Raw genomic sequence first — 27,716 nt, 5'->3', positions numbered from 1 at the left:
AAATGTAATCAGAATTATTAATTACTTTCATTGCTCATACTAATTACAATAAAGACCCAATGAAAAGGCTTGATGAGTGTTGACATATTTCTTATGAAAACCATTGCTGCGTCCCAATTCGCCTACTTATACTACGTCCTAAAAGTATGTACTGTTTTTGTAAAGAAAAAGTACATACTTTTGAGTGTGTAGTAGAAGAGTATGCAAGTTTTGGGACATACTACCTCGTCATAACAGCGTCTTTAACGGACGTTCTGTTGCTTAGTTACTCAACCTGTAACTGTTTAAACTGTCCTGTCAATCATCTTGTCACAGTTAAAATCCTCCACATTGAATTAAATTTATTATCCTACCGTTTCGGAGAGAAATGTAGTCGCACGTTGATCTGCCAGTCATGGGTCTTTCATGCAGAGAACTCTCCTCATCTTTGCATGATGCATTTAAAAGTTAATGACCAAACACATCGTTATAAAAGTTCACAATGCTGTTGCAGATGAAATATAATGTGGATAACATTTAATAGATATCTTTTTGTCAAGTTAGACACTGCTTATTAATCATTCAAGCCCCTTTATCTTAACCGTCGTACCTCGCACGTCCGTCATGTTTGTAGTTTTTAAACACTTTTTATTCGTATTTGTAGTTCTAATCGAATCCTCGTCCACAGCGCAATGTGTTATGGGCAATATTAGCCGTTAGAAGTGTGCACGGATCTGTACTTCGAATTCTAACCGGAAAAAGTACACCATCCGGGTATCTTTGGAATACTCATTTCAACATACTACGATTTGGGACATACTAATTCTTTTTTCGAATACTATTTAGGACGCATAGTATGCGAATTGGGACGCAGCACATATGTTTGGCTGGAAGATGGATTAAAAGCCACAAAATTCCTTTTTGATTTGTTTTTTCTTTGTCTTTTTTTTATTGGACAGAAGTTAGTCTTCAATATTGTGACGTATATTTTAGTAAAATTGCTTCTCAAACAAGAAAAAATGTAGGGCGGAATTGATTGGATGTTGTTGTTTGCTATTGGTGGATCTCATGTGAGTGACAGGTTGCCCCGCCCTCATGCCAGTAAACACGTCATCAGAAAAGATGACACTGAAGGAGGGAGGGGAAAGTTATTTGATTAAAAATTATGAGGCACATGGGAGAAAAAGTTTTTCATGGTGACTTTAAAGACATTGGTATCAAATGGATGTTTTAAATTTAATTGATCTATTTAGTGACTGGAATGTTGATATCATTCAATCACTAAAATATATATTAATTTGAACATTGTTTGGCATGGAGCTCTCACCACTGAGCTCTGCTGTAGTGTGTTTGTAAGATCACGTTTGTGTGTTGTACTCACAGAAAGCAGGTACTGTGAGGATCCTTCCATTATATCCTGCAGAAAGGGATTCTGGGAAAGTGTGGAGAAATCAATCTTCTCCTGACCCTTAAAACCCAACTCCATAAACACCTTCAGCAGCTCCTGAACACACATTAAATGTAGTTCCAAATGGGAGGAGCTTAAACATTCAGTCCTGTCAATCATCATTATGAGCATATATGAGCAGCAGTCACTGCGTCATCCCAGCGACAATTCTTTCAGCATCCCTCCTCCTCCCCATCTCCTCCTCTATTCGAGCCTCCTTCGAGGCTAACTCAGGCTAACTTGGCAGGCTAACTCATGAAATACAATCCAGTAGAGACTCTCTTGGTCATCTGCTGATCTACAGAACCGCAAATTATGTTGCTCAAAATCTATTCAGATACTTTCCAGTGAACATATATTGGACACACAAAGATTTCACAAAATGGCTCTGATAATTATGAGAGTGACTGACACATGCACATTGATGGCTTTGGTTAATAATTGTTAGCAATGTTTATGCATTTAAGTATTTGTGCCATCTTGTTTGCTGTTTTAAATCTAAAACTTTCTCATTTGTTTATATTTTGATTTAAAACTGTTCAAATGAAATGGGGATGAGGATGGGCTGATAGATCTGGGGCCTGTACCATGATGGTTGATGAACAAACTCAGGGTTATAGGATTAGTTTCGAGTTGACAAAACCAAACCACTCGACTCCGGCTTTGTTGGTACCATGATGCTGATCATCAACTTTCTCTGTCAACTCAGGCTTTGATCCTGAGTTTGTGGAGCACGTGCACATTATTGCGTGACATCAGTGGTGAACAGCCAATCACATGCCTTCAACAGAGAGAAACAATGATTCGCTTCTCGCGAGAGAGCCAGCGCGATTCAAAACTCGTTTGCTGAAGGATAAGAGATTGAACAAAATGAAGAATTTAAAATAATTTATATTGAAGAAAATAAAATAAATTATCTTGCTATATCAGTGCAAGTGAAACTTGTGAAGTTAGTTTATTTAGTCGATAATATATAGTGATAGAGACATGTAAGGTCACATGTAGTTATATTTAAAGTTTATATACAGCTCATTTATATTACATATTATCTGTATATATTAATATTCATTTAAACTAAATGCTTAATAATAACTGTTAAACTAAAATTGCTTGTGTGTACTGGATTAATAACAATATAGATCATATACTAATTATATAAATCATAAAATAATTCCAATTATCAATTTTATCTTTAAATATTTGTTTTTACTATATAGTGACCTTTTAATTTGGAGGAAGAGAAACTGGCGGAGTGACTTTATTGCGTTGGATGTGTCACTATCACTTTGCTCACATCTGATTGGTCCAATTTCCGTTTGAGATCTCTAATCCAGAACATAACCTGCCCTGGAGCAGGTTAGCTGTGGAGCGCAAGTTACTATGGTGATGAACACCACTAAAAGCCAAGTCATTTTCATGGTACCTAAAACCCAGGATTGGTGCAAACTAATCTGAAACTTATCTGGCTAGCCAGCTAATCTGGCTTCATGGTACAGGCCCCTGGTTAGTTTTGGATCAGAGCTGTTAACGCTATATTGCCAAAAGTATTGAGACACCCCTCCAAATAACTGAATTCAGGTGTTTCAATCACTTCCATGGCCACAGGTGTATAAAATCAAGCACCGAGGCAGGCAGACTGCTTCTACAAACATTTGTGAAAGAATAGGTTGCTCTCAGGCTTTCTCACCAACATCACTGCCTGACCTCACAAATGCGGTCAAAAATTACCATAAACACACTCCTAAACCTTGTGGAAAGCCTTCCCAGAAGAGTTGAGGCTGTTATAGATGCAAAGGGTGGGCAAACTCCATACTAAACCCTATGGATTAAGAATGGGATGTCATTAAAGTTCATGTGCACATAAAGGCAAGCGTCCCTAAACTTTTGGCAATATAGTGTATTTGATGTTTGATTTATAGTGTTTTAGGCCCACAAAACAGCTTTGTCACAATTTATTCTGTACTAGTGTCTGAGGGCTATCAACTTTCCAAATTGGCTATAAAATCAGCAATTACTTACTAAAAATGTAATCAGTAGCCAAATCCAAATGCCACCATATTAAAGTTTTCTGAAATTCTCTATGCCACAAATAAATAAAAAAGCCACATTATCTAGAACACACTTTAATGTCTTTTGTACAGCAGCAAAACGGCACAGTTTTAGCTTAGAACAATAAAATAATAATGAATTCCAGTTTTTTCAACAGTGGCAATGACACCAAGTTGGGATGGAAGCTGCATCAGTGATTTGAGCAGTGTTGTTGTGAGAAAGGTGTCATTTGATCTGAAGTAAGGTACTCCTCTAAAAAAGCTGTGATCAAGAAGTGTCCCATGCTGCCCTAGAGAACAGGGTGCTCTAGACCAGATGTTCTTAAACTTTCCATGTCCAGGAACCAAATATGTAATTCTGGATGCATCCGAAATCCGAATTGCATACTATATACTAGATACTAAATTGGCTTGAACATTCATTTGCGACCGTTAAAAAAGGATGTACTATATAGTATGAATGTGTGTAGAATGAATTAAATTTGGACGTACTACATCCGCCATGTTGTTGTCATTGTCTTGACTTACACCATCTGTTACATTGCTTCATTTCCATTCACAAATCCTCTCGAGTGGCCTCATGGGACAGTAAAGTGTTCATCGAATGTGTACTTCAGAAGGTCACTGGGTACTTTTCACATACTGTTTTATGACAACTATGAATTTGGACATAGGCTACTGCTCGGCTCACATACTGTTTTTGTCTACTATATTGTATAGAAGCAGGCATATTCGGATGCAGTGTCTGTGTTTACATGGGACACACACTGATAAACCATACTACAGTATATCTGTTAATTCCTTAGGTTTTATACTTTTGATATTCTTTTAGGAAACAGTATTTTATAGAAATAATTGTTCTTCAACTATCATTGTAAATATAAAGTAAAAGTCACAGATGGAATGGTAACAAATCAATAATATTCCCTTTGAACTGTAATAAAATATCACAGATTGCAACGTCAATTACAGCAGATGTTTTTGGGTGTTCTGTATACTATATTTTCATTTCCCTCTCAGGGTGAAAAGAATTTTGTTTTTCTTTTTTGCATCATGTTTGGTGTGATAGAGTTGTAACTGTGCACTTACCTGTCCTTTTCATGATTTAAATTATGGTAGAAAGATGTAGACAGTGGTAATCCTGCATTAACTTCACTGTTGTTGACATTTTCCCAGAAAATGATGGCTCAATCATTTAAGAAAGAAGCTGAAGAGGAACCCTTAAAAGATCTGCAGCAGGTAGATCACTGACTGTAACACATATATGCATAATTAATCATACATTACAAACATTTCTTCAGTGGAATTCACTTGAATGTTTGTGTACATAACTTTTTTTTTTTCTCATTTTAACAGGATGTCGAAGAGAAAGAGCACTCTTTCATTTTTTGTTTAAACTCTAAGAAGCAGCCTTTTTCAGTGACATGTAAAACATCCATGACTGTGCTTGAGGCTCTTAATTCAAGAAAAATTTTCAGGATCGAAAAAGAAAAGAACATACAGAAAGAAATACTCATCCTTAGATCCATAGGAGACCATCATGGAGCTGCTGTGAAGACAGATTTCCCTTGCTGTCTTATTGAAAAAGATGAAACCTTAGATATAACCTTCATCAAAAAGGATGAAAATAGTTCTACAAATCAACAAACAACTGCAGATCCTTCACTCCTCAGTAAAAGAAGTCAACCTGAAACATTAGTCATCTTTTTGGTTGAAAAAGGAGGAGGAGAGGGAGTGACATGTTTACTGAAGAGCGAAGCTTTGAGGAAAAATGTTCGTTATGTTTGCGTGTTTGCATTTATAGGAGAGAAAATCAAAACTGCTCTTAAACGTGATGGACGATTCGACAAAGTAATTTTCAAGAAACACTGTGCACTTTCTGGTCCAAAGATAAACCATGAATTGTCAATGCCTGTAACAAAAATGCTTAACGAAAAGTCTTTCCAGGTAGTTGTTATCAGTGACAACAATCTGTCAGACAGTCAGGATGATGAGACTCATGTCAAAACTGAGCCTAATGAAGCTTCAGATTCTGATGCGGCAGAAAATGCCGGCCCAAGCCAGAATCCCATCAACACTGCGCAAGAAAAAAAAGATGGAAACACAACAAAGTCAGTCAATCCCTCAACTAAGCAGTATGTAGCTAAACCCATAGACAAATCTGAAGAGATTCTGGGAATTCTGCGTGATCAGTTTAAAGATTTACTGGAGACATTAAAGCAGCGAGCGAACCTAAAAAACAAGTCTGAGGTCCAAACGTTCTTCAGAGCAGAATATGGTAAAAGTGTTGAGAATTTCTTGGAGGTGAAGAAAGTGAAGAAGCTCATGAAACTCTCTGACTCTGTGTGTCAGATTCGAGTCGGGGAGTCTGCCATTGGAACCGGCTTCTTACTCTTCAACAGATTCATCCTCACTAATGCTCATGTTATTGGGAAATCGATTGACCTTACGACAGTTAACTTTTCACAGTACACCGCTGTATTTGACTATGAAGACATGGACATAGATTCCATGGATTCACAGATCAAACGCATTCCATTTAAACAACTCGCAGCTTACTCTTATGGAAATGTTGAGAGTGGAAGGTATCTTGACTATGCTCTTCTTGAGTTGGATGCTGATGATGAAATTGCAGAGTATCCTGAATTGCTCAGTTTTTACAGTCCAAACCTGCCTATTAACAGTGGTCAGATCTGCATTGTGGGACATCCACATGAGGGGGTCAAGAAAATGGACCCATGCTTCATCATTGAGAAAGAGAAACGACTGGAGGCTGAAAACAAACATAAATCTAAGAATAGCCATTTAATTCAAGTTATGACACAAAAGTCTGTGGAAGAGAAATGGGACTTTTTTGACAACCAGATTACTTATGACTCTTGTTTCTTTCATGGATCTTCTGGCTCTCCAGTTTTTGATGTAGACTGCAATCTGATTGGCATACACACTGGTGGCTATGAGTACAAAAAAAAAAACAAAAAAAAACTTGGAGCGTTATGGAATATGGCTTTACTATGCAGCCCATCCTGGAACACATCAAAGCACAGGCTAAGATAAAAGGTTTGCATCATATTGTCAATATCTTAGAGCGCTACACCAATAAAAGCAACATGTCTAGGGCTGTAGATAAACAGAATCAGACCGACGCGGAGATGGATGATGCCGAAGACTCTGAAGAGTCTTGAATGGATCTGTCCACACGTCTATGCTTTTTTTGTTTTGTTGTTTTGGGAAGACTGCAAAGTCTTCTATTCTGAGAGACCTAAATATCAGACTGAAATTATTTACTTTCATTATGGGGTCTTACTTTTCATGTAATTTTTTAGAAATGATTGTGTTCTAAAGCATAAGTTACAATCTGTTTTCATTATTTTTGACAAATGTCAAGTCATGTATCTCACCTAAAGGTGATTCTGTGTCTGACTTGTGCAAAGAGAGCAGAACAGTGAATATTATTCATTTAGCATAGACTAAAGATATATTTATAGTTCATTCTTTATTAGATTTTCTTTACATTGTTATTCATACATACTTGTGTATTTATATACATTCATTAACATTCATATAACAAATCTTTCATTTATATATTCTTAATATCTACTTTTTACTTCACATAAGTTTTTGAGTTTTTTTGCTGATTTTACATTGATTTATCTGATTATTTTGCTTTTGTTGTAAGAGATCATGTTCAATCATCTCTGAATCACAAATACACCAAATTATTCGATTTGAAAGAATCGCTGTAATATGAGACAAGAATACACAGCTACAATCAAATGTGTATCTCCACTACAGTAAATACAATTAGAAACATTTAGGGTTTATTAAAGTCATTTCAGCAGATCACTGTTCTTCATGCTTTCATGATGAATTTAGCATTAGCATGTACATTGTGTGATTCATGTGTTGGTGTGTGTTGATCATGTTGAGAAGCTTTGAGGATGTTCAGTTTGTTGGGTCTGGAAAATTCTGTGAATGTCCTATAAAGAAGACATATAATCACAATAAATTAAAACACATTTATGTTTTAGCAAAAATACACACTTCATTTTTATTTCACATAATAAAATACAATAATTATCCAATCAAAAGGCTTGACGAGTGAATTTTTCCTGTTCAGTGTTGATGTATTTCCTATTGAAAGGAAGTTTGCATGAAACATGGAATAAAAGCCACAAAACCTTCTGAAAATGTTTCAATGGGTGTTTTAATGGAATCAGAATTTATCCATTTAGTTCCTGCAATCTTGATTAAATCACTAAAATTATATATTTTTATATTTTAATTTGAACAGTATTTAGCTCTCACCACTGAGCTCTGCTGTAGTGTGTGTGAGATCACATGTTTGTGTGTTGTACTCACAGGAAGCAGGTACTGTGAAGATCCTTCCATTAGATCCTGCAGAAAGGGATGCTGGGAAAGTGTGTCTTCTCCTCACCCTTAAAACCAAACTCCATAAACACCTTCAGCAGCTCCTGAACACATGACAACACATTGAATACAGTCCTGTAGAGACTCTCTGGATCATCTGCTGATCTACACAACAACAGACTATGTTGCTCTGCTTCAAAACATCTACTGGACACACAAATATGTCACAAAATAGCCCTACATTTATGAGACAATTATGAGAGTGACTGACACATGCACATTGCTGGTTATGGTTAATAATTGTTAGCTGTTTATGAATCATGTTTATGATTTGTTAAGTATTTTTGTCATCTTTCTTGCTATTTTAAATCGAAAAGTTCCTCATTTGTTTATATTTTGAATTAAAATAATTCACATGAAATGGGGGTGAGGACTGGCTGATGGATCTTTTTAGTTTTGGATCAGAGTTGTTATATTGTACCTCTCTGAATTCATCTCTGCTTCTGCGGTTCGGCTGGAAGCGGTTCAGATGTGAAGAGACGTGATCATCTCCATGACTCAGAACTCTGAGCACATCATCAACTGACACGCCCACTTCATCAGACTCCACCCCTCTCTCCTCTTCATCAGCAGCGTCACACTCCTCAACAACAGCGCCCTCCATATACGGCACAGACTACAGCAGAAACACAGTGGTTTGAACCAGTACAAGAGTAATTTATAGATTGTTTTTGCACATTACAGTAATGAAGTAGAAAACAATAAGCAAGATTAATAAGCTTAATTGTGATAAAAATCTTATGATGCCAAAAATCTTAATCATCATAAAAAGTTCTCTTTTGATTTTGGTATAAAATATGACCCCAACAAGGTCTTGACAGGTTTTGTGAAATTCAACCAATATCAGCTCAGAATAGTCTGTTAACTGTGTTTGTACAGTTATCTCTGTGAGGACTAGGGGTGGTTAATCTGTCTGATTTCCCGATTCGATTCGATTACGATTATTGAAGTCCCGATTCGATTACAGTCGATTTTCGATTATTAACGATTCTCGATTAGCGATTATTGATTTTCCATTTCACAACAGTAAACGAAAATACACTACAAAGTGATTGCAGTATTAAAAAAAGTCAGCTACTGAATTACTTAACTCTTTCATTGAGTAACAACAACTCAAAGCACTTTCTGTGTCGTGTAGTTATAACTTCAGAATTATTTGTATGTAGCTTATGTTCTGTAGAACACAGAAATGAATACATCACATTGTGTTGTGACTCATCAAGCTGAACTAAACAATAACAAATAAATTAGGAAGTAGATCAGAACCAACATACTGTAGAAATTGGACAATTTTCTTCTAGAAAGACAACGTGTTCAGGTGGAGGAAGACTGCAGGTTGCAGTCGAAACATGTCAAGGTAAAGAAAAAGTTTTCTCCACCTGAACACCTTGTCTTTCTAGAAGAAAATTGTCCAATTTAATCATTAAGAAGACAAAATGAACATTTTTGAACAACTTACTGTAGCTTTAGCTTATATACTGTACTGTAGAACACAGTGACAAAATGCAACACACTAACTTGTGAGCAATCAAGTTGTACTAAACATACATAGCTCTGGAATGACCAGATTCTTATGGAGAAAGACCAGCTGGTCCACATGTTGTGGCGTGAGTGTTCTCCATTGTGCTGACAATTTTGTCATATCGTGGAGAGTGCGCTGATTCGGTGGGATGACAGATTTCAGGCGGTCGTCTTTAACCCACCCTGCCTCCTCTGGATGAAAGCGGGAAATGTGGGCCCTCAAGTTGCTCGTATTGCCGCAGTACTTCAGTTTAGTGTGGCAATGTCGACAGACGGCATGCGTTTTATCGAGCCCGATCACAAGAAAATGCGTATAAATAGTACGAGTTTGTAATCTCGTAGAATATATACGGCAAAATGAGTTTTCACGTGCATATGATACGCACTTTATGGCGTATTATACATACGAAAACCCCACCCCCATCCTACCCAAGAGCGTATCATATACATGCCATAAAGTGCGTATCATATGCACGCGAAAAATCCGCGTACCATAAGCACGCCATATATTCTACGAGATTACAAACTCGTACTATTGATACGCATTCTCATGTGATCGTGTTGGTTTTATCAACATGTTTAGAGCTCCTGCCATGAAAACCAAAATGAATCCACACACTTGCTTTGAGCCCAGATGGAGCTGGGTGGATCGGTTGGTTGCTTGTTCCTGGTTCTTCCATTTTACACACCTGCTCTGGCTGCCGTTACACGCGCTTGCTAAATGGAACTGGGCGCGTTCGTGACGTTCAACTCCCGGTATAACATTTTCTACAAAATAAAACTTTTTTTTTTTTTAAATAAATAAATAAAAAAATCGATTTTTGAAAATGTAATAATCGATTCATACTCGTCCATAACATACTCGCGATTAATCAATAATCGATTTTTTTCACCACCCCTAGTGAGGACCAGCTTGAGTTGTAGACCATTGGAGGGAGAACAAAGTGAGTAAAGTGAGGATGTTTTGGCTAGTTTTTTCAGATGCCCCATTAAAGGGATAAGGTTTTAGGGTTAAGGTTAGAATTAGGTCAGGGTTAGGCACTTAGTTGTTATAGTTCAGGTTAGGGTAAGGGGATAATGATTGCATTATAACAATGAATATCCTCACAAAGATAGCCATACAAATGTGTGTGATTACCTTTGTAAGGGGGCCGGTGTGTTTGTAGTGCAGTGTGTGTCTGATCACGAGGCCCAGCGCTCTGGTGAAGCCCTGAGACGGTTCAGGATGGCAGCAGAAATACAGCAGCATTCTCAGATAGTCCAGCATCAGCGGGGATGAGTGTGAGCTCGCAAACAGACTGAAGAACAACTGCACATATAAAGAAGGAAAAAACATATGCATGTTCATACACAGATTATATGATCAGAACATCAGAGAAACATTAGAGTCTCAAAGTTTCAAAGCCATCAATATTAATGCATTTACTGCATTAAGTGATGTTTTACTGCTCAAAGCGTTAAAAGGGTCAAATCATGAGGAATCAGCCTTCAGAACTTCAGAAGTGTTCTCCTCAAAAAGCACATTTATTGAAACTGATCAGCAAAAATAACTCTTTCTGAGCTTCAGCACCTCAGAAAGATCCCAGTGTTAGAAATTAACAGCTGAAGACTGTTTCTAACAGTTTGAGAAGCACATCAATGCCAGTTGTTTTGTGAATTTTTTCAAAATGTAAAAAATCCTTTATGTGTCATTACCTTCTTAAGGTTGGCTAGTCTGTCTTAGGGCAGAGATTCAGATGGATCATCTGGGACAGGAAGATCTCTTTCACTGGGAAACCACAATTCAACCTGATCACAGAACAAAACAGATGATAAACTGAACTGATGGACACATAGAAATGTAGAACAATAATATATTTGAGGTTTGTTTTAATTGATTTTAATTGTAGAAGTAGTATGCAATTGAAATAAAATTAACTGTGGAAGTGATTGTACTACTGTATGAATGTGTTTGTGTGTGAGTTTAACAGACCTGTGTGTATTGTTGTTGTGTGATGAGTCCAGTTCCTGCAGTGTCGACGGCTCTGAAGCGCTGGAGGGTTTTTAACAGCTGAATCTGAGAGGGAAACGGCCACGGCAGAGCAGCACTGAGCAGAAACTGACGCCAATCCAGCATCTCCGAGCCCTGAGCTAACACACACACCAGCTCTTCAACCCACACACACACACACACACACACACACAATAGCACATTCATTGTCATGTGAGTACAAACAGGCTAATCCGTCATTTGACATGATTTGTGTTTTTGTCAGTTACGATGTATTAACTTTGGTGATCTCAAATTTGTGTATTCTTCACGTTTTGTCTTATTGTGAAGCTCCACCAAACTAATTTTGAATTTATAATTTGTCTTTAATAATTGTATGTGTATCATATTTGATAAATATATTGTGGATATTAGTACATATAATTTGACATTTATCGTTATAATCAGATTAAGTCTAAATTTATAGACTCTGTGGAATCACTTGACAAGCACAGTTTTCTTCTGTTTGGATGCTTTTTCTATTGAAGCAGGAAGCCAAGCCAAAGCAATGAAGACACTTTCAAAATGAATAGATTCCAGCCACAATTCAAATTTTTTATGGAATATTGCAGTATTTATTATAAATGATTTATCTGTGCACATCATTTTTTAAATTCATGTGTCCTTATAATCTTCAGTCAACTCATTACTGCACAGCAGACCTAAACATAATACAAAAAAGTTACTAAATTCAACTCAAACATGTTCAATTCAGTTAATTTCTGCTTAGTTCTGTTTATCTCTTAATCTGTTTATTCAGTTTAGCACACAATATTAATGGAATTGTTCACTCAAAAAATAACTAATGACAGAAATGTAATGCTGATTCTGACCAGTGGGGGCGGTCTTGTGCAGCTGAGCACAGAGGATGTGCAGCTGTTGGACTGTGAGAGTGCTGTTCTTTATGGAGTCAAATTAATGCCTTAAAGTTTTGCACAAAAATAAAGTTTTGCAAAACACAAAAAAGAATTGAGCTATAAAAAAATGTTTTGCAAACAAAAATAAAGAATTGCAAAGGAAAATAAAATATTGAGCGGAAAAAAAATAAGTTTTGCAAACAAAAATAATAAATTGCAAAATAAAATAAAGTAGTGCAAAAATAAAAATATAATCAATTACAAAAATCAATGACAGCTGTAATCCTATTTTATCTTTGCCACATATTTTTCATGCTCAAACCTACAAAATCATTTGCAATGCTCATTTTATTCTGTTTCAGTCAAGTGTGCGCTCACGATGCCGGTTTTCTTTTGCGCTGCACTGTTCTGCGCGGATCTCTTTATGGCACTGGTTTGACGTGGGGGTGGAGTCAAGAAACGGGGGCACGCCCCCGCGAAATACATTGGAAGGGAACGTAATCGGCGACAGGTGTAATAATTCTTTGACATGGTGAAAAATAATGAATGGTTTGTTTTTGTTGGTTTGTTTAGCATATGTTGTCACCGATTACGACCCCCTCCAATGCATTTCTTATGGTAATATGACCCGTTGCGCTCTGTCTCACTGCCTGTATCCACTTTTGTGTCCTTAAACATTCGTTTTTTGGGGTCGACTGCTTATAAAAACGTATTTCTTTTTTTTTAGCTTGTTAGCTGTACACCTTGTCACACAGCAGCTTTTAGGCATTGTTCTGTTTATTGTAATGAGTCAGAAAAGACAAGAAGGCAGCCTCACGCAATACAAAGTCAATGGAGATGGTTGGATTGTTTGTCCCCCGGTGGGCGTGGTTTTCAGATTATAATAAATGCGCTCTGTCTCTATGCTTGATCTGATCTGGGTAGCGTTTCCCAAAAGCATCGTAAGCCTAAGTTGATCGTAGCTCCATTGGTTTCCCATACAAAAGCTGATGCTTTTGGGAAACGCTGCCCTGTTCTGTTGCGATCTGCGTCTCCTGCCGATGACGTGTTTCGCGGGGGCGTGCCCCCGTTTCTTGACTCCACCCCCACGTCAAACCAGTGCCATAAAGAGATCCGCACAGAAAAGTGCAGCGCAAAAGAAAACCGGTATCGTGAGCGCATGCTTGACTGAAACACAGAATAAAATGAGCGTTACAAATGATTTTGTAGGTTTGAGCATGAAAAATATGTGGCAAAGATAAAATAGGATTACAGCTGTCATTGATTTTTGTAATTGATTATATTTTTATTTTTGCACTACTTTATTTTATTTTGCAATTTATTATTTTTGTTTGCAAAACTCATTTTTTTATAGCTCAATTCTTTTTTGTGTTTTACAAAACTTTATTTTTGTGCAAAACTTTAAGGCATTAATTTGACTCCATAGTTCTTGGGCTTCTCCAGCAGGGATCGGCGTGGAGCGGATGCTGGACTCGCCACGACACGCGTGTCTCCATCCACACAGAAATCAGCGCTCTGCAGAACGAGCTCATGATGGATCTGAACTCCAATCTCAATGTGCTTCCGCACAAACTCTGTCAGCTGGTCGATACTGGAAACACATGCAAACGTATTAATGCACATATACATGTGTACAGTATGATGAAAAGCACATATGGTATTTTTGGGTAAATGTCCTGAGACATAAGCATATGTCCCAGTCATATCATAGTCAACTTATTTTTCTTTCTTTCTTTCTTTCTTTCTTTCTTTCTTTCTTTCTTTCTTTCTTTCTTTCTTTCTTTCTTTCTTTCTTTCTTTCTTTCTTTCTTTCTTTCACTCACTCACTCACTCAAATTTTTCAATGAACAGAAGAAAATATATTTCAAGTATTACAAATATACTACTGATCAAAAGTTTGGAATAATAATAAAATATATATATTTTTTTTGAAGAAGAAGAAAAAGTCTGACTTGATTTAATGTATAAAAAATGAGTAAAAACAGAAATATAGTGAAATATTACAATTTCTATTTTTTTCTATATATATTTTAAATGTAATCTTCAGTGTAACATGATCCTTCAGAAATCATTCTAATATGCTGCTCAAGAAAAATTATAAAGAATCATGTGACACTGAAGACTGGAATAATGGCTGCTAAAATTACATTCTAAAATATATTAAAATAGAAAAATTTAAATGGAAATAAAAATATATTACTGTTTTAACTGGATTATTGATTAAATAAATGCAGACTTGGTGAGTATTAAAATTAAAAATAAGTTGACTAAGACTTGCAAAACAAGATTTTATACACTATGGTTTTTGTTGTACTGAATTAATTTTATGCTAATCTTAAAAGAAAAAAAAGATTTTTTGCTTTTTATTCTGGTTTCAAGAGTGATCTGGCTAATTCTGATATGCCTTTTAGTAGTATATTTATCATTTACATTCATCTCTGCAGCTAAATGGATTTCAGTCAAGAAAGCAGAGACAGTGTTCTCTTCCTCTCCTGATCTGCCGTCACCCGTCCGTCCCCCTCCTCTCCTCTCACCTGTTCATCTCAGACAGGAAGCGAGCTCCCAGCCTATCCTCCATGTTCCTGTAGCCCTGCTCAGCTCTCTGCTGCAGACTGCTCACGGTTCTCAGCGCATGAGCCTTCACCAGCTCCAGACGCAGCTTCACCGCATGTTCTGCACACAAACACAGCACATTCTTATTGTTTATACAAACATCCTGAAGCTCTGTACTGTTTACACAACGATATACAAGCACAATATAACAGGCACTATAAGACAATGTCAGCCAAGAGCTCACGGCGTACCTTCACATTTCAGTGCGGCTGTGAACTCCTGTTTGATTCTCTTCCTCTCTGCTCTCCTCTTGATCTCCTCAGGGTTCTTCACCACTGTGGGCAGAGGACCTAAGGAGGAGTGGGAGCACCTAAAACACACAGACCCTTGTGTCAACACATAACAGAGCTGAAACTCACACATGTGATTGAGTAGAGGGTCTTTACCTTTCTTTTTCCCTGCTTTCTTATTGTCCGTAGCAGAGTTTGAAGTTTGCACTCTCTGTGCCTCCATTTGCTTCTGTTCTTCATCACCTTCCTCTTCTTCTCGCTGTTGCGTCTCTGCCAACACCTGACACACAGTTGTGTGCAAACACACGTGAAGTAAGATGTGCCGGCACAGGGGAGTATTTCACCATTTTACAACTCATAGCTTTTCCAAACAGAATTCTGAGTAGGAACTATCGTTTTTGATTAAAGAATCAACATTATAATAAAACAAATTAAAAATATCTGTTTTTAATATGTGATTATGAGTTCATTGATGCAATTTTTAGTTTTAGTTTTTTAATTTACAGCATTAAACCACTGTTTTCAATCAAATTATAGATTACCGATTACTGTTATCTGCATTTTGACTCAAATCAATGAACAAATCTGTAAAGATTTAGAAATTGAGTTCCTAAAAAAGGGCTTTTCAAGGATTTACGTCTACAGTGACACCATTACTTAAACATGATGTTGTTCAGAGGAATATTTCTTGCTTTAACTGAAAGATGCTGCAAGTTTTTTTTAAATAAACAAATTGCATTTGTCTGTCAGAAGGTGTATATCAGTAACAACAAATATGGCCCATATTTTTAAGCTAAACAACAAAAACATTATTATACTGTATATTTCTTATAATCAACACACAGATATAAACACACACCATGCTCCTGACGGCGGTGAGTGCTGTCTGGAAGAACTCTTGCAGTAGTTTCTCATCAGGATGGTGCAGAATCTGTCTGAGGAGCTCAGAAGTGGGAGATCTGCAGGAAACCAATGGAAACCTGACAGCACAAACATATCCTGTTATTCAATAAATATGCTTATTTTTAAACACATCCAAAAATTAAAAGCACACATACACTTTAGTTTTCTTCTTATCCTCCATTTCAGATTCTTTTTCTTCAGCACTCTTTGCAGGTTTTTCTAACAGTGCAGGACCAGAGCTGAAATATGAATGTATAATATATTAACACATCAAACATCAAGTATGTCACTGTGGTCCTTTAGAGTCTATCTAAACATCTTTACTGTAAAAAAACAATGTCTATGCTCAGAATTGAACAACTTTCACTACACATTATACACTGTACTGTATATTGCTTACTGTTTATTTAAAAGAGTATGTACAACAGTAGACACTATGCATATTTCTACATTGTTGTCACATTGTAAAATGTTTGAAAGACAATAAATATTCAGTAATATTATTGTAATATTTAACTGCACTGACACTATAGGACGAGAACTCAGTTGGGCTGGGTAATGACACTAACTTTGCAACATCGACACTGTTATTGAACTAATTTGAATCAAAGTTGAGTTGAAAAGACTTTAAATGAATAATGACACTATAGTCTTCCGTAGAGCTGATTTACAGCAGAAATTGGTTTTATAATTGATGAATTTTACGTTACACTGTTATTTTCCTGTTTATAAATATGAAGCTGCTTTGAAACAATCTGTATAAAGCACTATGTAAATAAATGTGACTTGACCTTATTACTTTGTCAAACATGACCTTCTTGTGAACATATTCAGCTCTACAAGTGGTGACCAGGTATCACCTCTGACATCAAACTCTTGGCAGTATGATAAAAATGTTATTTCGGGCAAAAAAAAAAATCAAAATTATATATATATATATATATTAGGGCTGGACAAGTTAACGCGTTTTTATCGCGTTAACGCATTAATTAATTAACGCCGACAATTAGTTTATCGCGCGTTAACGTACTTTTTATTTTGAAAGTCCGTTGCTCACTGCGTTTGAATCGGTTTGAATACACATAGATAGACTGTAATGATACAACCGAATACAACACAAACCATGGGTCACAGGAGGGGCGGGATGTTTATCAGTAGGCTACTGGCTGCTTGGGATGAGCGTCATCACGCGTCTCAACCAATGAAAGCATTTGTTGTGTGCCTAAGAGAGCTACAGCGCGAAAAAGAAAATATCTGGTGCGGACAGAAAAATGGAAAAAGGTACCCACTGCTTATCACTCAATAAAAGAATCACATTGCTAAGTGTTTTTGAACGTTTTGATTTCGTTTGGTTTAATAATTAACATTACCTTTGCGAGTCTGACTCTCACTGCGCTCGTGAATTAGCAGAACTTGACGGGGACATTCAAATGCTTAACAAACGCTTCATGTGACCAACAATTCCGTACATGTTTATTAAAGCATACTGTGTGGAGATACGCAAATGAGCCCAAAATATGAATGCAACACGTTTCTTAAACGGTTTCCTCTCATGTCATCTCAAGAAAACGCTTAATGCACTTAGACTGATATTAAAGATACCAAATTCTATTTACAAATAAAGCACATATGCAGAAAAACGGATGACACCAAAATATAAACTTTAATATAAATTTTCTTCATAACGGTTTTATAAAGGTAGGAAATTGCTTAGTGTGGTTGTCATTTGTTAAAATAAATATAAAAATACAGTGTGTTCGTGTCCGTCTGTCCGCTGAATTTGACCCATAATCTCTGATTCTCCTCATCTGTGATCGTGGAAAAGGGGAATTACAATGACAAGTAGGTCTACTCAATATGCTCGTTTAAGCATCATTTAAACGTTTCCAACAAATAAATGAATCGACTTTTCTCAGTGTGTTAATTACATAGATTTATTTTGATATTTATACGATGGCTGAAGCAGCGGTGAGCGTCCAGCGTGCGACACGGTAAACGGATCAACACTGTAAACGAAATTCTACAAAACTTCAGTGAAAATAAATAAATAAATAAATAAAATGATCATGCGATGCGATAAAATAGCTTCTATTCCCTGCAAACGATACCATTAAAAATGTTAACGTTCAAATAATGGCAGAAACAAAACAAAAGGTAAGCAAGAATCCGTATTAATTTCAGTACAAGTAGAGGGCGATCCTGTCAAAATGGTGGCGCCGCCCCGGCATGCAACGAGGTGTGACGTCGGTTCGTATTCTCTATTGCACTTTTGTTCATACAGCAGTACTTTGAAAGAATAAAATTACGCAATACACTACTCTTGATTTCATTATTGAATTGTGCGCATGCTGCGATTAATCGCGATTAATCAGAAAAATCCCTCGATTGTTATTTCACAGGAAACAATTACAGGGTTTTTAGGCAAATAATTGATCACAGATTATGTACTTCAATGTGAAATGTGTCATTTATTTTATTAACACACTATCACTAATACTTTACATCTACAATAACTCAACATACTGTCCTTACCACATACTCATTGTAGTCTTGATTATTGAGTATATGGAGCTTCTCCAGCTCAATGATCTGTTCTGGTGTGAGGTCAGTAGGGGTGGGCTGCACACTGGCCACTTCATACAGCGGCTTACCACTGAAAAACAGCTCCATCCACTCCTGCATCATCTTCACTGGTATCAGACTGGGAAAGAGTGAAGATGGGCATTTTACCTTTTTTTAAAGCATTTTGTTTTACCTATCATATTATTTCCTCACACACACACTACCGTTCCAATGTCTGGGGTCAGTAAGATTATTTTATTTATTCATTTTTTGCAAGGATGGATTTGATTAAAAGACATGTAAGCTGAACTATATTCGACATTAAAAATAATAAGTAATTGATGTTGAGCAGCAAATCAGCATTATTTTTGAAGGGTCATGTCATGTGACACTGAAGACTTGAGTAATGATGCTGAAAATTCAGCTTTGCATCACAGAAATTAATTTGTTTTTAAAATATATTCATATAGAAAACTATGGAAGCTTGTTTCCGACACAGAATTTTAAAAAAATTAAACGATAATTGCGACTTTTTATCTGACAATTCTGACTATTTTTGTGTAATATAAAGTTGTGATTGTGAGTTATAATGTCAGAATTGCAAGATATAAACTCATAATTGCGAGTTATAAAGTTATATAAACTTGCAATTTCAAGAAATAAAGTCAGAATTACGAGATAATAACTCACAATTATGACTTTTTTCTTGCAATTGCGAGTTTATATCTTACAACTGATTTTTTTCTCAGTTCTCTAAATTTTTTGAAGTCAGAATTGTCAGAGAAAAAGTCAGAATTGACAGCCAAACACGCAATTGCAAGAAAAAAGTCATAATTGCGAGTTGTTGACAGAATTGCAAGAAAAAAGCCAGAAGCGAGACATAAAGTAATTGCGTGTTATAAAGTTAGAATTGCAAGATATAAACTTAAACTTAAACTCTGAATTCTGACTGTATACGCAATTGCGACTATATATCACGCTTTTTGAGAATTAATGTAAAAAAAAATGCAGCCTTGGTGAGCATAAGACACTTCTCTCAATAATATTAAAAAATCTTACTGACTCCACACTTTCATACAGTTGTGTCTTTATAAAAAAAAATGTAACTATATTGCACTATATTTTATTTTTATTATAATGCACTATAAAGTTATTAACATAGCACACTGCACGTTTTTTATTTCAAAAAGCAAGAACATTTTTATTTTTCATCATATGAGTTTTTTTTAACTCCATGACTGCTGTTTAGTGTGATCAGGGACATAAATACTTGGATGTGAGAAGCCGATATTCTCCAGCTTTGGTAGCCAGATCAACAATCTGTCCCAGAATTCCTCTGCAGATGTCAAAGTGCTTGCGATAGCGAGCCTGAACGCGCTCGGCGACTAGCTGTTTGTGAAGCTCATGCTCCATCCTAATCTGTTCACTGCGCTCGAGACGTTCCTGTTGGGCGAGAACCTGGACAGCGGATGGGACAATCATAATCAGAACCACTCAAAACCTTTTTCTGACACCTTATGGGTTGTTTTGTTCGTGCATGCGTGTATATGTGTATGTTCTCTCACAGCTTCTCTATCCAAGGCTTCTTGGAAGTCTCGAAGGCGGCGTTCCTGGTATTGTCTCTCTTGGAAGATCCGGTTCTGTCGAAGGACCTCTTTCTGCTGCTTTATTTGCATCAGCTGCACGGCGATCCTCTTCTCCTGCTGCGTCTGACGCGTCAATCGACTGACCATCTGTTCCTCTCGCAATACCTCCTGCAGGAAGAATATCAATGCAAGAACCAGATATGATCGAGACATACACTGCTGGCCAAAAGTTTGACACTTCACATGACATTCATACATTTTTAAGTGTGTTTTAAGAATCTAAACATAGTATTTTGCATTGTATGAACCAATGAACTATGCCAGTATTATAATAATATGTCTTAGTAAGATGATATTTAAAATGCTTAGTTTTATGATTAAAGCTCTGTAGTTTTTAAACATATAACATAACATATAACAATGATGACTGAGAGATGTACAAATAAACCTTCCTCAAAAGTATGATGGATCATATTTGATACTCAAATTTTAACATGATACTTAGAAAAAATTATACTTATATACTTAAAAAATTATACTTAGATAATCAAGTAATCCTAAGTTGCTTCAGTCCAGTAAGTGTTCACCCTGAAATATTACGAACAACATTAAAGTTTTCTTTAAATTTTTTTTAAAGATTTCACAGCAGACAGACATGTGAAGCACAACCTGAAGGGGGACGTTTTTCCAAATATACTAAAAGGCCTTTTACTTGCGAAAAAAGTATAAACTATCAATCAGATGACAGAAGGCATGTAGTAGATTGTGTTCAACAGCTTTTCCATCAAAGTTTTGATCATGTTGATAATTTAGAGGCCTTAGAAATGTGCGTATCAAATATGATGCAGTAGGCTTTACAGGGTTGAAATAAGCGGTCACCTGCTGAGCCTCATGGGCTTGGAGTTGTTCCAACGTCGTCTCCGCATCTCTCTCTGTTCCCGGGCAGCAGAGTCTTCCTCCAGACGCTGACGTATGTTCTCGATGTAATCCTTGTTCCACTGTTTTTTGTCACCTGTACTCATAGGCTGGGTCACACGACCACTGTAAATCCAGGTAAAGGTACATGTTACATCCCAGAGCTCACCTAATCAGAAAAGTATTTCCAGTTTCGTGTGCAATAAGACGTAGACGGTCAGTGAAGGAACTGTGAACGGTATGTCAGCCTGCTGTTTGTAGCTTCTGTGTGGTTTTTTGGTTTGTATTCCTAGATTTTCAGCGTTATGCAAACATACCTGTAGAGAAAGGTTTCAACGCCAGCAGGAGAAATCTTCTTCTGGTGCTTCTCAAACTGTTCTATCTCACGATGAACATGCTGAAAATCATACTTCATCTTAAAGGGTCACAATCACACAATCAAATTCCGGTTTTCTTCTAAAATATGACCATCACAACATGTGTGTCATTTCAATTTCATAGAATTACTGTACCAAATGACCTTATGGTACAGTAATTCTCATTACTGTAATGTAAAAAAAGATATACAGTATTTATGCATTTATGCATCACAGTGCTGAACTGCAAGGTTATTTTAGTATTATTTATACTTACATACATTAATATTTTAAACTTGCTTTTATTTTTATATTTTCAGTTTTCATTTTAGAAGTTGTGTTTTGTCTTTTTTATATTTACATTCATCTTTTTTATGTTTTTGTAATTCTTCAACTTAAAAATTAGAAATGTTGCCTTTCAGCAACTTACTAAAAGAAGTTTTTTATTTTTTTGATCTAATATTCATATTTTATTTTATTTCAGCTTTATTTCAATTACTGAACACAATTTTTGGTAACACTTTACAATAAGGCCTCATTAGTTAATAAAAACAGTTGTTCACGGTTTTTTCAAGTTAGTTCACAGTGCTTTAACTAAATACATCTTATTATTTTAATAATGTATTAGTAAATGCTGAAATTAACATTAACTAAGATTAATAAATGCTGTAGATGTATTGTTCATTGTTAGTTTATGTTAACTAATGTTAACTAATGAAACCTTAGTAAAGTGTTTCCCATTTTTGATTTAGTTAGTTATTAGTTTAGTTTTAGTTAACAATAACATCACTGCTATACTATATTCCAATAATGAGTGCTTATGGGGCTAAATGTTTATTATTATCATGAAAAAGATGTCAAAAGTGTTGTTCACCTGAGCCTCTTGCTTTTCCAAAACTGATGGTGTTTCTCAGAAGCTCTTGACATGCGAGCATGGAGGCTTTGGGATCTGGACTATAGCTGACTGAATCTGAATCATAATCTCGTTCTGTTTTCTGCGCGCCTGCCGGTGCTGACAAACAACAAATCATATTGTCAATATCAGTCAGCACTATTACATGCTGATTCACAGTAAAACACATTCGTGAAATCTTAGAGGATGAAAAAGAACTGTTTTAACAAACAGGTTTAGTGTCTGTTTGATGCTAATGAATAAATAAAGTTAAAGTTATATATTTATCACAGGGAAACGTTAGCAGTGGTTTAGCTCTAGAGAAGCAGACCTTTTCAATGTCCCTCAGCCTCCTCTCCTCCTGCCGTTTGAGCCGGTCCTCTTCCTTCAGGAGTTCAGTCATGACCGAACGGTTGTACATGTCCTGCCCTCTTTTATGGAAGCATTTTGCGATCTTCTGCATCTTCAAATCCGCCTCACGCTTTACCACCGTCTTCAAGCGCTGTGAGACAAACAGCCTGAAATGAGACTCTTTTCTTTGGTCCCAAAGTTACAGTGTTGGTTAAGCAAATCAAAACATGAAACTAACTTTAACCCCATGTCATCCAAGATCTTCATGTCTTTCTTTCTTCAGTTGAAAAGGAAAACATTCCAGGATTTTTCACCATATAGTGGACTTCACTGGGGTTCAACGGGTTGAAGGTCCAAATGTCAGTTTCAGTGCAGCTTCAAAGAGCTCTACATGATCCCAGATGAGGAATAAGAGTCTTATCTAGAGAAATGATTGGTCATTTTCTAAAAATGCTGTGAAATAACACAAATCCTGATAATTATGATTTCTGATCAATAGCTGTTTGAAAAATAATTTTAACATCCTTCATTGAAGTACCTTTTTGGATGAATCTCACAAAAAAATGTCACACTTCACCCAAAAACTCAAAATATATTTTTTACATGATATATCTATCTATCTATCTATTTATGTATCTATCTATGTATCTATCATCTATCTATGTATGTATCTATGTATCTATTTACGTATCTATGTATCTATTTATGTATCTATCTATCTATCTATGTATCTATTTATGTATCTGTCTATGTATGTATGCATGTATCTATGTATGTATCTATCTATATATATATATATATATATATATATAGTCTTCATATATCTGAAGTCTTTATATATATATATATATATATATACTGTATATGTGTGAAAACGTCAGATGCAAAAAGCCTCTAAGTGCCATCTGAAATTTTCTTATAAAATTAGCATTTTTCTCAAGCTTATATGTTTATGTTCAGTTATTTCACTTTAATGGTAATGAAAAGGACCTATTAATTGTCATTCAAGTGAAATTACTGAACCTACGGGCTTGATAAATGCTCATTTTAGAAGAAAATTTCAGACGGCACTTAGAGGCTTTTGCATCTGAAGTCTTCATATTAACAGTGTTTCAGATATGTTGCATGGTTTTCATTAACGCTCCTTCTCGTGTGTTTTATGACCTGCCTGCGATACTGTTTGAGCAATCTTCGGTAGGCTATGCTTTCATTTAATGGATGGCATCGGACAAAAAAAAAAAAAAAAAAAAAATCACGGAAACTTTGAGGACTGCTCATATTATCAGTGTCAGAGTAAGAGCCTGCTAGATTTCGCTTGCTCATTTATGTGGATTTATTATAAATAGCCACTGCTAAACTTGTTTAATTTACTTAAATAGGGTTTTTATAATGAATTAAAATTATATCAGTAACGTAAATAAGTCAAAAGACATGCACGTCCTATTCCGTCTGAAAAGGGATTTATAGTGCATGCAATGTCCGATTCCTCTAACCAAGTTTCAACATATAGACTTTGTAATTTCGATCATATGCGCCAGCATAGCTATCTGTTGATGAAACAACCTCATTTCGTCATTGAATCGAAATATTTTCGACGTAATAACGTTCTGATGTACCGATCAAATAGTGAGCGTTGAATCAACATTGAAATTTGATCGGCGACTGATACTGATCTTTACAACCAAAAATAAACGTTGAATCCACGTCTGTTTGCTATCTGGGTAACATTACCTGGCTGTACCAGTTTTTTTAACAATCCACATGTTAGCTTACCCTAACATCTGAACATACCAGATTTTTAGCTAGATAATTAGATAAATCACCTCTGCATCGTTATACCAAAGTCCCTTTAAAGGTGCTAAAGAGGATGTTTTGTTTTATAAATTTTTGCAATATTACTTGAAACTGTCTTTACTAACTGATAAAAGACTATTTATTAGGTGCACTGAAAGTAATAATATTAATATACATCATCTGTGCACGAGGTAGGGCCTTAAAAACATCAGCCAATCGTTTACGCGATCATCGCATAAATGATTGGCCCTCTGGCTTGTCAATCACTGCCATGACGTTCCTTGTGAGAGAAGAGCCCGGCTGCGCGCTCCAGTAACTTTCCACACTCTACAGGCACTGCATGCAATGTTTGTCAGGAGACAGGAATAACAAAGATTATGAGTTACCTGCGGTGAGTCCGACATAATGAATCCACAACACGACACAGCGAATGCCGGTGGTAAACAATCGTGTTCCAATACTCGCGGACCAGTTGTGGGAGGCCTTCCTTTGCGCTCATTTCAAAAACTCAGTAACAGTCTTTGGATTCTCAGTCGACGAAAAAAATCTCTATCACCTTTAAGACAATTCATTTCACTCGGCGGCCATCTTTGAAACGCCTCTCGGGCATCCTGGGCATCATGCCCTCTCTTTTAATGGGGAAACATCAAATTCTCCAAAACTGTTCGCCAACCTTATGATTAAATTTCATATTTGAACTCACCAATGAAATTGAACAACAACGGGCTCATTAATTTAGTTTCTAAATGCTCGAATCATGACAAAAAAAATGTATTTTTCAAGCTGGAATGCGCGCGTCTGATTCTAACGGCCGCTGAAGTGACGCGAAGAATTTACCAGTCGGCGATTGGCTCTTATTTAGAAGGCGGGACTTATTCCGCCATATGATTGCGCGTTACACTTTCTCCCATTCAAAACGATAGAGGGTATGCAAGTGACGTCACCGTCGACCGTTACGGCTGCGGTCACGTCCACTGAGAGGCAAAAGACTGAGCGGCAGCATTGGTTTTCAGCGTGAATGTCGCGAAAAACAGACAAAACACATCCAAAACAGGAAAGAGCTTTGTGATTGACTATACAAATAGCTTTGACACAAAACCTGAGGCATATTTTAAAAAAAAAAATCAGAAAGCAACAGAAAAAAAGCAAATGGATCACTGCAATTCACAGAAACATCTGAACTCCAGGCAGAGAAACATCTTTTTTTGTGTCAAAATGTTGGATTTTGAGGTAAAATCATACCGTATATATTGTATTGTTATATATTATGTTGACAACTCATCAATTAAATCTTTTCGATCTAATATTCTGCATAATTGTGTGTTTTTAAATAAACAACACTGACAAAAACTATACTATAAAACTATATATATATGTTTTAGGGCTGGACAATATGACGATATAACATTGATATAAGTGATTACGCGGATTTAAACCTAACGTTACCTATATTGTAGTTATATAAAATATTCACATGCAGATTTGCTTTATGTATTTCCCCGCCGTCTAAATCAAGCCACATATAAATGTCACGAAACACGACTCCTGGCTTCATGTCAATATCCATGGATTAGGTTTATTTGACAAGTTGTAAGGAACACATTTAATTCCAATCTTTAGTGTAATTCGTTAGTTTTACTCGCGTTTTCCTCTATTAAATCCAATCACGCAGCAGCTTCTTTTGCCACTCAGTCCAGCTGAGGGAGCGCGCTTTCGGCGGGAAAGTGACGTCGACGAATACCCTCGAGTGACAAGTCATGTGTTATTCTTTGGTTATACATGTGCGCGCTAGCTGTTATCTGATTAGCGCTATTAAACGGCCTACCGTTAATGGATAACGTTAGCTGACTATCAAACACATCTTGGTACAATCAAAAAGTATGGACACTTTCAAAACTTTAACATATATTTAATTATGATAATTATTTACAGGCGTACACTAAATTATGAATCTATCTCGACTTTATTATTAATCAAATGTGGACTTACATTGATTAGCGTAGACGTTGGCGAACACTCCCTGCAACCTCTAATATGCCGATTTTTCTGGAGGAGAGCGGTATATATATAGTGGGATCTTATGTTCTGCAGAAATGCGCTCCGTGTGGACGGACCCCCAGGAAAACAAATCATTTGTATGTATATTTTTATATTTGTAAACACTTTTATATTTATATTTTGAATGAATAAATGTTTAGAAAACTATTTATGACACTATACATGAATTGACATCATTTGTTATAATGTGCCAAGTTAAGCCAAAATTAATTTTCATTTGCTTTTCTTGCGCAAGAAAGGAATATTAAGCATGGATAGTTTATTATAAGATATTCTGCAGTTTACCAGAACAACGGAATATTTCAGCCTAACGATAGTAGTATGTTTTAAGTCAAATAGTTTTTCTAACCTTGTGAAACTGACAGATGAAATCAGGAGGTTTTCTCATAATTGATGCTTTTGTAAAGCAACCCTATAACACCCCCGATTTTAAACTGATACCTGAAATTGTAAAATCAAATTATTTGATACCTTAAATTCCAAACCATAACAATGGGGAACGTATTTAAATGCAAAGACAACAAGAATTGAAACGTGTTTGAGATATACTAGAAAAATATTTTTATTTTGAAAGGAACCATATAACAAGTTTCAACCGTTAGTGTGTAAAAACAACGTTTCTGAACATATTTTCACAACATAACATACTTCGAAGTTCGAACACAGACTTACAGTTTGACACGAATATATGTGAGAGTCCATCGGTTTACATTCTGCTGGTCTTCGATGCTCTCCGAGGGCAGTACTGGCGCGTGTGCGCCCAGTCTCCGGTCGCAGAGCAGAAAGGACACACATAACTCCGCAGGATCGGGCAGAGGATCCGTCCGTCTCGGGCTTTCAGTCTGTGACTCATGTACACCTCCTCACTCTCTCCATTTTGCAGACAGAAGCCGCAGGTGTCACGGCGTTGGTCCCGGCTAGAGGAAGAGACATTGGTGCTGGAGGTGCTGCTGGAAGAGCCGGTTCTCGTGATGAATCCCTCCGCGGGGGGGACACGCGCAGTTACGGCTTGCCTTTCGTCGCGATGCTCCTCCAAGAGTTGGGATAGAGTCCTGCCAAGATTCATATAGTCCCGCCACATGAGGAAGTCGTCAGCTGCGGGGATCGTCTGGCGAAGATCGGTCGGAGAGGAGGGCTGCATCAT

General features: G+C 36.5%; 2 pseudogenes; one reads left to right on the top strand and one right to left on the bottom strand.

The window, feature by feature from the left end:
• The window catches only part of LOC137034279 (serine protease FAM111A-like), a 20,708-nt pseudogene extending 13,155 nt beyond the window's left edge, over positions 1-7,553 (top strand).
• The window catches only part of LOC137035005 (sperm flagellar protein 2-like), a 27,787-nt pseudogene extending 71 nt beyond the window's left edge, over positions 1-27,716 (bottom strand).

This window comes from Chanodichthys erythropterus, chromosome 13, assembly GCF_024489055.1.
Source record: "Chanodichthys erythropterus isolate Z2021 chromosome 13, ASM2448905v1, whole genome shotgun sequence".
NCBI lineage: Eukaryota > Metazoa > Chordata > Actinopteri > Cypriniformes > Xenocyprididae > Chanodichthys > Chanodichthys erythropterus.
This window is presented reverse-complemented; position numbering and strand designations above follow the sequence as displayed.